This window comes from Eutrema salsugineum, unplaced genomic scaffold (assembly GCF_000478725.1).
Source record: "Eutrema salsugineum unplaced genomic scaffold, Eutsalg1_0 scaffold_3, whole genome shotgun sequence".
In the NCBI taxonomy this organism is placed as follows: Eukaryota; Viridiplantae; Streptophyta; class Magnoliopsida; order Brassicales; family Brassicaceae; genus Eutrema; species Eutrema salsugineum.
This window is the reverse complement of record NW_006256756.1, coordinates 13,087,329-13,098,068: the sequence shown is the minus strand read 5'-3', so window position 1 is coordinate 13,098,068 and position 10,740 is coordinate 13,087,329. Positions and strand designations below refer to the sequence as shown.

General features: G+C 42.5%; 2 non-coding genes across 2 annotated transcripts; one reads left to right on the top strand and one right to left on the bottom strand.

Annotated features, from left to right (window-relative positions):
* Nucleotides 1-1,864: 1,864 nt before the first annotated feature.
* LOC112085774 lies at nt 1,865-1,971 on the top strand. The gene has a single exon (XR_002899072.1). It is a non-coding gene; the product is annotated as a small nucleolar RNA R71 (small nucleolar RNA).
* An 8,130-nt stretch (nt 1,972-10,101) lies between these two features.
* Nucleotides 10,102-10,208, bottom strand: LOC112085841. The gene has a single exon (XR_002899129.1). It is a non-coding gene; the product is annotated as a small nucleolar RNA R71 (small nucleolar RNA).
* Nucleotides 10,209-10,740: the final 532 nt, after the last annotated feature.

Genomic DNA, 10,740 nt, shown 5'->3' with positions numbered 1-10,740 from the left:
AGCTTATACTTCATAGATCCATCATCATCAACCCAAGGAGTGAGATCAAAGTCTTGGGAAGAAATATCAGGTTTAATACTCTTGTCTTCTGATGCTGAGCCATCAATTTTGGCATTAATCATCCTTAGGTCACTAAGTGTAGGAGACCATGAGAGTAAGATATTTTTTTCTCTGATCAATGGCCTTCCATTCTCATACTTGTAACCAGAGTTGATGTGGGATTCTTTCTCATTTTCCACAGCTGAAAGAGATTGGGATCCACCTAAAATCCCAGCACTTCCCACATACTTCATCTCAAGTACCTTAGGCGGTTCTATCTCTTGGACAACTGATCCACAAAATTCAGCTAAAGGTGGTTGAACAGGGTAAAAGGCATCCTTATCCACCTTTGTAAGCACCACTCTTTGAGTATCAAAGTTAATCATTGCACCAGTGGTGTTGAGAAATGCAGTTCCAAGCAATAGGGGGAGCTCTTTGGTCTTCTTCATCTTCATGATGACAAAATCAGTTGGAATTATGCATTCACCAACCTGTAGTGGATAGTTTTCGAGAAACCCATATGGTTTCTTGGAGTAGGAATCTCCAAAGGTGATAGAAGAAGGGTAGGACGTTATAGAGTTGACTTTTAGCTTCTCCATCATATCCTTAGACATTATGCTAACACTTGACCTTGAGTCACACAAAGCATTCTCCACTTTAAAGTTGCCAAGAGTGCAAGAGATGGTGAACTTCCCTGGGTTTCCCAGCTTTGGGAGGGAGGTGGGTTTCATCTGAGTTGATTCAGAGGTGGAGGCACTATCTGTTGGCTTTGCTTGACCAGTTGGCAGCTCCTTTGTTTCAATAGACACTGAATCATTCCCTTGCTGAACAGAAAAAACTGAACCGGTTGCCCCCACACTTTTGCTCTCAATGTCCTCATTGAGTTCATGTAAGAAGCCCATGAAATCATCTATAATGGTGTCCTCATCCACATGAGTTTGTGCAGTCTCACTAGAGACTTGACCATAAAGGAGGTCTTCTATTTCTTGCACAACAGCTGAGTGGTCATCATTGGAGTAGATGGCATTGCAATAATCCTTTGGGTTTTCAACAGCTTTACCAAGAAGAGAGACTTGTGGTTCATAAGTGCAGATGCCCTTGTTCTTTTTAATAGCCTTTTTCAGCTCCTAGTGTCTCCAGGTAAGATACCATCTTTTGTTGTCCTAGTAAGAGCTGTTGGAGAACAACATTGAAATCAGGACTTTGTTGAACAGGTGGTGGGGCAAAACCAGGAGGTGGTGGCCTTTGTTGCTGGAAGCTGAGTTGGTTATTGAAGCTATTCCTTTGATTCTGAACCGCTGGTTGCTGAAAACCCTGTTGAACTTGGGAGTTACCTTGGTACTGATTCTGTTGAACAAAGCTTTGAGGGGGGTATATTTGGTCTTGGGGGTTGGCCACATTGTTGCTCCTATAGGACAAGTTCTGGTGTTTATTGAAGTTGTTGTAACCATTGAACTTGTTTTGATTCCCAATGAAGTGCAACTCCTCTTGAGTGAGACTCTCTTCGTTTGTATTTGTGAAGCATCTCTTTTCCTCACTCACATAGTTTATAGGCTTTTGAGTGGCAGCTAGGGCTTTTTCAAGCTTGATATTCAGCACTTTGATCTTCTCTTCCAGCTCTTGGTGTCTACCAGAATCTTCTCCTCTATAGCTTCTATCATAATCTTCCCCATAAGTGTCTTGGCTCATGGCTAAGTTCTCAACAAGTTCCATAGCTGCATTGATTTCTTTTTCCAAGAAATTTCCATTTGATGCTGTGTCCAACTGAATCCTGATCTTAGGAACAGCTCCTCTATACAAAGTTCTAAGGAGAGAGGCTTCTGAAAAGCCATGATGTGGACACTTATTTCTGTAGCTTCTAAACCTGTCCAAAGCTTCTCCAAAGGTCTCATTAGAATGTTGAGTGAAGCTGGAAATCTGGTTCCTTAGCTTTGCAGTCCTTGAGCTTGAGAAGAACTTGGATAGAAAGGCAATCTTGCATTGCTCCCATGTGTGGATGGATCCTCTTGGGAGGTTCTTTTCCCACTGATGTGCCTTATCTCCAAGGCTGAATGGGAACAATCTCAGTTTGAAGCTGTCTTCAGATACCCCATTGATCTTAGTGAGATCACAAACTCTGTCAAACTGATCCAGATGCTCCAAGGGATCCTCCATAGGTAAGCCATGAAACTTCTGATTCTGAACCATATTGATCAAAGAGGCCTTCACCTCAAATTTGTTGTTTTGGACAGGAGGTGGCCTGATTCCTGCTCCATACTGGTGTGCATAAGCTCGGTCATTCTCACCAACAAAGACTGGTTGGGGCTGATGACGTATGGGTGGGTTTGGGTGGGGCTGTGGTGGATTAACCTGAGGTCGGTCTTGGTTCTGGTTACCCTGAGCGTGTCCCTGATGGACCTGAGTCTGTTGAGCCTGAATTCCAATCCCATTACCAGCTCTTTGACCTTGATCAGCTTCTTGAGCCTGATGCTCATTCCCAACTTGCTGATTCATTCCTAACCTCTCCAAGTGAACAGCTCTTTCTCTTTGTCTTCTGGCTTGGCTTCTTGTGGTCATAAACCTGAAAACAAAGACAGAGCTTGAAAGGTGATCAGTAAAAAAAAAGAAACTTGATCTCAAAAACTATATCAGAAACTAATGCTAACAATCCCCACACAATATGGCAACGGCGCCAATTTCATGATTAACATCATCAATTGATAACTTAAGTTTTTAAGGCCTTAAGAAGGGTTATCAATCCCCTTATCAAAGTAGTATAAGGGGTGTCAATCCATATGTGTGGTAGTTAGGCACTAGTATATGTGATAAGTTCTTAAGTCAAGTGATCAAAGATGAGTTTTGGTGTGAACAAAGTAACAAGAAAGCATAAAACAAGAAACAAACAAGCTATGATTAATGAACTAAGCAAGCAAACAAAACAAGATGATGGTGATTAAGCAAATGATAAAAGCTAAACCTCTAGATGTGATCATTGATTAGGGTGCTTTAGATATTGAATCATGATGCTAAGAACATAATGCAACACTTGCTACTCTTTAGTCTAGGGTTCTTAATCAGATTAATTCATTCCCATGACAATAATCCCTTTGCAAATCACTTAATCAAGTCTAACAACCATTAGATAATATCAAGCAATCAGCAAGCATAATGCATCAAGCCTAATAAGTGACCAAACAATCTCTCAACCAAGAAGACTGAATCTTATACAGAAAGACATAACAAGCAATCACATGATCTCAAACATTTCAACTTAGAACTCTAATCTAGACTAATTCTCTCATGAAGGCATTAATCTCTACACTAATCCACTTTCAAACCAAATCATCATTTGTGAAATATGAATCAATGAACATTAAGAAACATTTCTAATATGTCGTTCATGCATTTAACAAATCATTCCCATGATGAAAAAGGCATAAACCCTTAAGTTAGCTCATTCAGGCATTTCATCAAACACCTTGTGGGTGGAGAAATGCCTAAGTTCTAGATCAAGCTTATAATGAGAGATCTAGCATTAAGAGCAGCTAACTAAGGAAATGAAATGAGAATCAAGACCCTAAACATCACAAATCAAACATCTAAGCACCCTAATCTACACACCTAGAAGTTTAAAAGATGACTACTCACTAATCATGAAGAACACATCTAATCTTTTGCAAGAGATGATGTTAATCATGATTAGAAGCAGAAATGAGATGATGAGATGATAAGAAACAGCTTTGGAATGATCAAATCCCTTAGATATCTCTTAATCAAGGTTGCCATGGCTTGATTTACACCATGTCTAGTGGCCGTGTCTCTTCTTTTCTGGGTTTGGGTGATGAACTTCTTGGATTGCCACGGTATAGTATCTCTTGGTCAAGCCCCATGGCAAGTGGTCGTGTCAAAAGCCGAAGGTGTGTAAAAGTTGCCATGGTCAAATCCTAGACCGTGACATCCATACCGTGTCAAAACCCGAATGCTTGTAAAGTTCCTCCCAGCCAAGTGTTTGTTTGCCACGGTCAAGTGTATACCGTGGCATGAAGATCGTGTCAATCGCCGAAGGTGTGTAAAAGTTGCCACGGTCAAGTCCCAGACCGTGGCATTCAAACAGTGTCATGTTTCACTTAGCTCGCATCATTCAGGGCTGTCTTGACCATTTCCCATTCCGGAGAGTGTAACTCATACGATACTTGTCCGAATTGAGTGATTCCGGTTGCCGAGGCAAGAGGACTCATATATCTACAACTTTGGTGACGAAAGATTTGGTGCTTGGGAAGTGTAAGGCTTCCTGGAGGGCTCATCTTTGCAGTGCATTTACACGATCAGAGAGAGGCGTCTAGACATGTGTCAATTCCGGAAACCATATCTTCCTGATCATAGCTAATAATTGAATGATCTTGGACTTTATGGAAAGATGACTCAAATATCTCTGATTCTTATGAAGGCCCCGGAAACCGAATCGGTCTGGAAGTGCACCGTCCTTCGCATTCTTAGGAGCTCATCGGCTTGGTCCAAAACGGCAGCGAGACAAGAGTTTCTTCCGACGAGCTTAACTTTCTGCTCACGCCTCCGAATACCATGCTTCCACTTGTTCTGGAACCGTGCTCTAATCTACTCCAACTTTGATGAAGCCCCCGACAGCTGAATCGGACCGGAAGGTTCGCCGGACAGGCGATCATTCAGGAGTATCGGATTGCTCCGGAATGGATACGAGAGAGGTCTGTCTTCCGGTGACCGTATCTTTCAGCACAGTGCTCCAAATGCCCTGATTCAACCTGTCCTGGGCTCTTGACTCAATTATATCCAACTTTTCAGAAGACCCTGTAAGCTGAATCGGCCGGAAAGAGCTTCCGGTGATGCGATTTCGGAAATGTATTTGCACCCGGGATTTTTGGCCGAGAGACTTGACCGCGGTACGTGTTTTTGGCCGAGAAAGCTACCCGCGGGAAGGATTTTGGCCGAGAATCTTCGGCTATCAGTACATCATTTTGACTAGAAACCCAAAATTGCTCCTTTTCACCATTTTTGATCATTTCAACTCCATTTCTTCATCTGAATCGCATCCTCCACTCCAAATAAGCTCCACAAGCACCTGTTTAACACTCCAAACCATGCAAAACTCTCTTGGACCTAATGCAATCTCCTAGGTCCTAAAACAATGCCTAAAGACCTAAAATGTATGCAAATGAGACATAATTTGGACTAGAATTTGTACATTAAATGATGCAATTTATGAATATATCACAAACTGAGCTTCTTTTTGTGTGGAATCCTTCCGGGAACTTTTCCGGCAAATCGCAGGTCTCTGTCTTTGGTGACTGAAAACTGCGTCGTTCCTCTTTCTCTCCAACGGTTTTTCTCTTATCTGAATATAAGACAATATAAAACAAGAGTGCATGTGGTTTGAAAGAGGATTGGTTAAGGTGGGGAACTAGCTAAAGATGAACTAGCCATTCAGGATCAACATAGAGTGGTAAAAGGATAAAGGAGTCCTGAATGTATGATTCGTTTCCCTGGTCTAATGCTTCAATGAGAAAATTAAGTCCAAGTTAAGTCCAAATAAGACAGAGCTAGTGTATTCCTTCATCTAAATCGAAATTATTCAAATTCCTCTGGGGTACTTCGTTTCAAATGTGCTTAGCTACCGCCTAGTCTAGTCCTAAATCATGAATGAGCATGTCACTAGGAAGAGTCTAAAAGCACACAGTCAACTATGATTGATTCATGTTCACCATTCCCTTTAAAACGTATTTTCTTTTGAAAACCGATTTTGAAAATCTTTAAGGAAAATGAAAAAAGTGTAGATAATGCAAGACTCATTAAAGAAAAGTGGTTAGAAAGGGATGAAATCCTCCCCCAGACTTAAATTACACTGTCCTCAGTGTGAAACAAGTCGAGATTGGATGAGAAAAATGCATAGATAATCGAATTGGTAAGGCCAAAGAGAATTTACCTGGACCCGGGATGCTGGTGGTGATGGACCAGATTCATTCGAAGAGGTTTGGGAAGGTGATAGGTGGTGATGAAGGTGGTGGGAAGTGATGAATGAGGTGGAGTGGGGATTGGTGAGGTGGAATGAGGTGAAGTGGGTGATTTGGGGTCGGGTTTGATCTCAACGACCATTTGCCGTGGTCAAGAGCCACGCAACTGCGGCAAACCGGTGCTCGGCCGCGGTCAGAAAGACCCGGCCGCGGTCGAACATGTGTTTCCCGCGGTCAGAGCATCTGCGACCGCGGGTGCTTATATCGCGGCATGTTCCTGCTATTCTTGGTTCCTGTTGGGCCGAGCAGTTAGGGACCATCCTTCTTTTTAGTCTTTTCGGGTTTTTTTATTTTATTTATTTATTTATTTTTCTTGGTTTTATAAGAAACACCTGAAACTAAGAAAACTAAAAAGATCAATAGAAAAAGAAAGAAAAATCCTAAAGAAAATAATACCTAAATGGGTTGCCTCCCATTAAGCGCTTCTGTTTTAAGTCGTTTAGCTCGACTTTTGGTGTTGGACGTGGCTTAGTCCAATGAAGAAGACCTTGTCCTGAGACAAGTTTTTTTCGACATCTCCTTGCTTTGCCTAGCAGGTTCTTCGTCACTCCAAAGCTCTTCTTCAAATTCTTATGTTGCAGAACGTTTTCCTGCTTTGCTGATGTATGGGACAGCTTCTGTGAAGACATCTTTGTCGATATTAGCAAACGAAATCCTCCAGTTTGACGAGTCCATTATAGCTCCGGAAGTTGCTAGAAAAGACCATCCGAGAATCACTGGATAGGTTGCGTCTCTCGTCTTGACAATGTAGAAGTCGACAGGCACTATGCAATCTCCTATTCTCAAAGGAATTTCATGAGCTATTCCTTGAGGCGTTGCATTGGAATCATCAGCTAGACTAATCTTTGCTCTAGTCCTGCGCAGGTGTTTAATACCAAGTCTCAAAGCAATTGCCTTGGACATCATGTTAAGACAAGCTCCAGAATCATAAAGCACGTTTTTTAAACATTTCTCCTCTAATAGAATAAGAGATGAGAAACTGACCTACACCTTCGATTTTGTGAAGTGTTCGAACAGGTTTACCTCTTCTGGCGTGATTGAACAAGTCTTCTATCTCAGGGATTGATTCCTTGCTCTCACAGAAGTAATGGCCTATCATGAAGTCCTTGCAAGCTCTGGCAAAGGTGATTCCTTCAGGAAAATTTCGGACTACATCATTGAATTCATCTAGCTTTTTTTTGCTGATTTTGTTGGTGTAGTGGTTGCAGTCTTCAGGTTTTTTGAGGTGAATCGCATAGACAGCTGCTTCTGGTGATGTCATGTATCGAGCTCGCATAAAGTATCTATAGATATCCTCTTTAGACTCCTTGCAGTACCTGAAAAAGACTTGCAAACGACCAAGCTTCCAGATTTCATCAAAGCTTAGGTGAGCAGGGAATGACCTGACCACGTTGTTGAACTCCATGAGCTTCTCTCTACTGATGTTGTTGGTGATCCATTGAATTTCTCCTGAACTGTCCTCTGAGGAATATTCTGCGTTTGGATCTTCAACAAACAACCCATACTCTTCATCTTCAGAGTATTGTTCTTCATACTCATCTTCACAAGACAAAGCCATGTTGCACGGCCATGACTTGTCCTCGTCTTCAGATCTTTGGGTGCTGATGGAGCAAACCAGTTGTTGATGGAGTGGTTTAGTCATCCCATGAGGTGTATCAGACGCACAGCTGCTTGTATGAGCTGAACGAGACAGTTTTAGAACGTTCTTCCGGTTGGCTTTGACTGCAGGGGACGCGACCGCGAAAAACGCCAATGGGCTGCGGGTAGACCGAGTACGATCGCGGGAGAAGGCATCCTGGCCGCGGTCGGAAGCGATGGGACCGCGGGAAAGTGTCTCCGAGTTGATTTTCTGCTGTTGCTTGCTCCTTTGCCTCCTGGATGATCTCCTGGGTCTTCTGGCTTGATGTAATTCCTCTTTGGACTTTAGTCTTTAGTTTTGTGATATATCATGGTTTTTATGGTTTTTAACCATGGTATAAGTCCTATTTATAGAGTCTTTTTAGTGTCTTTCGAGTCTTTTGGAGTCTTTTCAGGTCATAGGTACGTTTGGAGCTTAACTGGAGACTTTGGAGCACTTTTGAGCTTAATCAGGATCAAATTCGTCAAGTATGGATTTTGTGCTTTAGTGACGCTCGACACCATGGAGAGTGACGCGCGACACTTGTCAGAGAAATAAGGAAAAGGCGACTTTGTTTCCTATTTGAAGAAGGAGTTGGGCCCAAACGTTTTCAAGGAAACCCAAAACGTGTCTTAGAGATATATATAGGATTTTTATTCCCTTTTTACGAGGACCTTAGATTTTTGAGAGAGAGATACTCTGAGTTTTTCGGCTTTTGCGATTTCTGAGCTTGAGGAGACAAGTCTGTACTCTGTTCGTTTAGAGAGAAGATTTCGAACCCCCTTTATCTATTTCGATTCAATCTATTGCTTTCTATTCATCATGTTTGTTGTTTCAATAACCATGTCTGAGTAGATCACCTGTTAGGTTTAGGGTTAATTAGGGTTTTCTCTGAATGATCAATTAACTTGCTAGTTAGGGTTCATATCTATTTGTTCTTCACCTTAGGTTGTTCTTAAAGCTAATTCTGGACTGATCACCTAGAACTTAGATCTTAGGTTGCTTAATTGACACGGAAGTGTAATTGAATAACTGGAAAGAACCTGAGTTGAGCAAAGTAACTATTCGCAAAGGAATTTGGTTTAGGAGCTTTGTGAACATATCGAACTTGTGCAATTAAGGCTGGTTTAAATCTGTAGGATTTACAAAGGAATTTGGAATTCTAGGATTTTAACTTAGATAATTCTCACAACGGAAGTTGGTTAATTATAGTTCTGTGTTTCGAGTTCAAGAACTGTGCTTAAACTGAACCCTGACTTGTTAAGTTGATTTGCATTCATTGATCTCCTGAAAATCACCCTAGGCCTATCCTTTATCACATCAAATTTACAACTGTCTTCATCGCTGCTTTATTTATTTCTGTTGCATTGTTATTTTGTTCTGCATATTTCGACTTAGCGTAACTCTATCTACATAAGGTTTATTGAGTGATTTCTTGTCTCTGTGGTTCGACCCCTACATACTACAACTGCACATCTGTGCTCTTGCAGAGTAGCTTAGGGATTTAACTTTGAGCAGATCATTTTGGTTGCTGGAATCTGCTCTCCAAGTCCTTGTATGATCTCCTCAACCTTTTCTTCAACTTCGTCAAGAGCATAGACTACTTTGTCCATGGTGGTGTCGCGACACCTTACTTTTTATAACCTAGTTTACTTATTTCGTTTTCTCTCTTTGTTCTTGGTGTTTCAGGTTTATACATACTCGTGGAACCAGAAGCAACAAGGACATCCCACTAGTGAATTTGAGCAACGAACAGCTAGCTGAGTTAGAGCGAACGAGGCGGAAAGCAAGAGATCCGGCAATGATGGAAAACGCCAATGGACTTGTTCGTGATGATGATGGAACCTGGAGAGACCGAGAGGGTCATCTGTGCAATGCGAGAGGCCAAAGGATTGATGGAGATGGTAACATCATTCCACCAGCTCCTTTACCAGTGGATGTTGTTGACCAGAATCCACCACCTGCACCGCGTGGGAATGCTGCGATCGTTCCACAACAGAGGAACGTTCCAGAGGATCGGAATGCGAGAGAACCTGCACCTGCAGCTGGACGTGGACGAACACTTGGAGACTACAACAGGCCTGAGCAGTTCTATGCAAATCGTTCTGCGATTCGCGCTCCTGCGTTTCAAAGAAACGATTTTGAGCTGAAACCTGTGTACTACACTCTTGTGGGTCAGCATCCTTTCCATGGCCACTCTCGTGAGCACCCTATGGATCACATCGAGAGGTTTGAGGATTTGGTCACCAGCATAAATACAATGGAGTGTCCAATGATTTCCTCCTCTGCAAGCTGTTTCCTTACTCTCTTGCTGGAGAAGCAGCTAACTGGTTGAAGCAGTTGGAGCCAGGATCACTCACCACTTGGGAAGAGACCAGGAATGCCTTCCTGCACAACTTCTTCGACGATGCTAGGTCTGAGGAGTTGAGAACTAAGATTTCGACTTTCTCTCAGGAACCTACTGAAGCGTTCAAGGCTTCTTGGGTGCGATTCAAATCGTACCAGCGAGACTGCCCTCACCATGGCTTCAGCGATGTGCACTTGCTGGGTATCTTTTTCAGAGGTATCGACTGGAGGTATCAGATGGCACTTGATGCAGCAAGCAATGGTAACTTCAACACTCGATACCCAGAAGAAGCTGTTGAGCTCATCGAAAACTTGGCATCCAGCAACAGCACCAAGAATGCTGATCTTGAGCGAAAGAAGCAAGCTGGGAACATGGATAGATCGCAGATCGCTGAGGTGAAAGCTAAACTTGATTCTGTGCACAGCCTTTTAGTGGGTAAGAAATCTGTCAGATTCGCACAGGAGGTGGAGAGTTTCAAACCTGAGGATGCAGCTGAGGAAGAGGATGTCAACTTTGTCAGTGGATCAAGATTTCAGGGTCAGAGGTTTGGTAATCAGCAAGGTAACAGAAGCTACAGTGGAAATTACAGTGGAAACAATCAGAGGAATACCTTCAACAGTAATCAGAACTTCTCTGGTTACACGCCTAAGCCTCAGTACCAGAAACCTTTTTCGAGCAATAGTTTTTCCAGAAACTACAGCACTCCTTCATCT